General features: G+C 49.0%; 1 long non-coding RNA gene across 1 annotated transcript in view; it reads left to right on the forward strand.

The window, feature by feature from the left end:
• LOC106726691 overlaps positions 1-3,611 on the forward strand; it is a 10,482-nt gene that overhangs the window by 2,453 nt on the left and 4,418 nt on the right. The window contains exon 2 of the long non-coding RNA XR_001362767.1: positions 1,478-1,557. This is a non-coding gene — a long non-coding RNA (uncharacterized LOC106726691). The remainder of the gene's footprint in view (positions 1-1,477; positions 1,558-3,611) is intronic.

The raw sequence follows: 3,611 nt of genomic DNA on the forward strand, positions 1-3,611 counted from the left end.
GTTCTTTGTCTTTCACATCGAAATCATCACTTTTCAAGCGTTTAAACCAGCGTTCACAGGTATCTTCAGATGGAGCATGTTCACCATAAGCTTCCAGAAGTATACGATAACTTTCAGCAGCACTTTTCCTCAAAATAAAGTAATGAATTCAAACTTTCCACAAATCCTCTTCTTTTAGGCACAAAATTCAACATTTTTAAGCGTAAAAAATATCTTGATGTTAACACCTTCAGAAAATTTGACATATGAAGTTTTGAAGCTTGTTATCAATACAACAAAATAGCATACATATCAAATCACATATATATCAACGTACGTGTAACTCCATCGCTTGAAAAAAATCCACATTAGTAACCAGTACACCTAGTAAATGCCCCAAATTCATGAACTCACTTTACTTTCTCAACAGCGACACGGCAGGGGTCTCCGGCATCCCCACCTTACCACCCACCTTTAATTCTCTCTCATCATTGATGTTTCTACCTCTCTCCCCATCTCCCTTCCTCGGAAACTAATAAAAATATATTTATCCATAAATAAGTTAGGTCCATGTTAGTAGCCGGTACACCTAGTAAATGCCCCAAATTCATTAACTCACTTTACTTTCTCAACAGCGACACGGCAGGGGTCTCCGGCATCCCCACCTTACCACCCACCTTCAATTCTCTCTCATCATTGTTTCTACCTCTCTCCCCCTCTCCCTTCCTCGGAAACCAATGAAAATATATTTATCCATAAATAAGTTAGGTCCATGCTGCTCTCTTTCATCTACCCTGCCTCATTCTATCACAATGTGCAGTCACTGCTGTCTGCCTGAGGGTTTATCTCTGCTCTGTCTTCGTGGCTGGCCGTGCCTGTTCCTGCATCGCCAACACCGAACCTGAGCTCGGGCTCCACGTGGGCTCAGCAAACTTGTGTGGGACACGTGAGGGCATTCCCTGCGCAGCGTCGGGTATGCCGGGGCCACAGAGCCCGCATTGAGTCTCCTGGGGATCCAAGTCGGCCACGTTCCACCCAGCAGGCAGAACTCAGAGCCGACATTAATTCAGACCCCACGTACACGATTCTAACCGAGTAAGGCATCCAGACAATCTCACCCTTTGTCAGAACTGTGGGAGTCTTACTTATGCGCAGAGAAAAGCCCGTCTAGAATCAGGCGCTTTTTGAAACCGTCAGCTCAAGAAAATTAAGGATTCTGTCCGCATGCCCTGAATTTCTGGGCCCGGCAATTAATTCCCTCTAGATTAAAGGATTGTTGTGTTCCCGATACATCATTATGCGGAGTGGGCTTGCTGTGCATTTTAAAACTTTAACCAGGATCCTCATTAACTGGGACCTTTTATCTGTGTGCAACTTCTAGAAGAGGCCCATGACTAGAAAGTGAGCTGATCCATAAAAAAAAAAAAAAATCCAGGGGGCTTCGGGGCAGCTGTCCTCCCTCCTACTACTAACAGAACCATTTACTCCTAACCCCCAGGTGCAAGCTGGACATTGTACATCGCCCCCCTGAACCCTCGCCCACCCCATCAGGCGGCCACAGTTCTCTCTAGTTGACGGGTAAGAACACTACAGCTGAAGGAAGGTGAATCGCCCTGCGCAGGCCAGTGGGTGGCCCCCATCTACCTGACCGCCAGGCCCCAGGTTTGGCCCCACCTCCCACTGCGTCCCCATCTCCCTGGACAGCAAAGGTCGCTGTGCAGAAGGATGACCCCCAAGGCCTTTGAGCCCACCATCCACCCAAGGACCATTCCATCTTGGGTTGGTATCCAGGAAACGAGGCTCCCCTGGGCCCTGGGAAGCCAGGAGGTCGGAGGGAGCAGTGGAAGCCCAGCCCAGTGGGAGGCAGAGAGTGACTCAGGGCCCAGGGGCTCCTTCCCATATGTGGGAACCTCAGGGTTTTCTCAGGCAGGTTCCAGCCTGGCTGCACTTAGCGCAGGACCTGAACTCAGACGTAAACAAGGAGGGGAGTTTCCGGGGCCCCTGTCAGACATTGACTGAGCCACTCCCCCTTTTTAGTTCACACAGGTTTATACTCAAAACATTTGTGGCTGCTCAGTACCTCCATCCAAGGTGACTGGGAGCTCTCCACAGCACAAAGCAGCTAATAATATAGTTCTCATTTTTCAAAAAAAACCTAAAGGAAGTTCTGAAATACTACAACATGCATGAGCCTCGAGGACACCATGCTAAGTGAAACAAGCCAGTCACAAAAGAACAAATATTGCATGATTCCACTTCTATGAGGGAACTAGGGTGGTCCTCTTCATAGAGACAGAAAGTGAGATGGTGGTTGCCAGGGGCTGGGAGGTGGGGGTGGGGTGGGGAGTTAGTGTTAAATGGGGACAGAGTTTCAGTTTTGCAAGAGGAAAGAGTTCTGGAGATGACTGGATGGAGGTGCTATTCCACAACAATGTGAATGTACTTACTGCCACTGAACTGCGCACTTTAAAATGGTTAACATGGTAAATTTAATGTTATGTATAATTTACCACAATATTTTAAAAAATAATAATAAAAATTAGGCCCTGGCCCAGTAGCTCAGTTGGTTAGAGTGTCATCCTGATACGCCAAGGTTTTGGGTTTGATCCCCAGTCAGGGCACATACAGGAACCAACCAGTGAATGCCCAGTTAACTGGAATAACAAATATCTCTCTCTCTCTCTCTCTCTCTCTCCCTCTCTCATCAACTTTTTAAAAAAATAATACAAATTACATAAATTTTGCCTTCATCAAGCATCCCCCTATTCGCATTATCTCACTGAGTCCTGGCAGCAGCATTTGGAGATAAATTCGACTGTTGTCTCCATTTATAGGTGAGGAAACCAAGATGAGGGAGGTGACATGAGCAGCCTGATGTCACCAGCAAGTAAGTGGCTGGGCCAGGGCCCGACTGCAGGGCCTGCTGTCTCCCCACTCGGGGCCCAGGCCCCAGAGGGAGCCATCCCCTCCCTGACCATTTTCCACAATTCTGCTCAGATTTCCCTGCCAAGGGACAGCAAACAGGATCCAGATGGCGGTTCCCCCGCTGACCAAGATGGAGCTAAACTTGAAACCTCTCTGCCAGGATTTCCAAATGCATCCCAGACTTCTGTCCTGGAAGTGTCTGGCGCCCTCCTGCTGGAGCAGTGGGGGACAGAGAGGCGGCCAAGCCCGGCCACAGGCCTTGACAATGACCGCTGGGGGCAGGGGAGGGGTGGCACCAGCCCCCAGGGGTCCCCGCAGGCCCTGGAAAGCCCAGTTTCCTCACATGGTGAGACTCATCTTATTCCTGCCCATATCAGTGCTGTGGGGCTGCCATAACAATGGAACACAAACTGAGTGGTTTAAATAACAGAAATGCATTGCCTCGCCCTGGCTGGTGTGGCTCAGTGGATAGAGCGTTGGCCTGCGGACCAAAGGGTCCTGGGTTCAATTCGGGTCAAGGGCATGTACCTCAGTTGTAGGCTCCTCCCCGGCTCGGGCCATGGTTGAGGCTCATGCAGGAGGCAACCAATCGATGTGCTTCTCTCATATCGATGTTTCTCTCTGTCTTTCCTTCTCTCTTCCACTCTCTCTAAAAATCAATGGAAAAAATCCTCGGGTGAGGATTTAAAAGGGAAGGAAGGAAAGAA

The sequence above is a fragment of the Myotis brandtii genome, unplaced genomic scaffold, assembly GCF_000412655.1.
Source record: "Myotis brandtii unplaced genomic scaffold, ASM41265v1 scaffold303, whole genome shotgun sequence".
In the NCBI taxonomy this organism is placed as follows: Eukaryota; Metazoa; Chordata; class Mammalia; order Chiroptera; family Vespertilionidae; genus Myotis; species Myotis brandtii.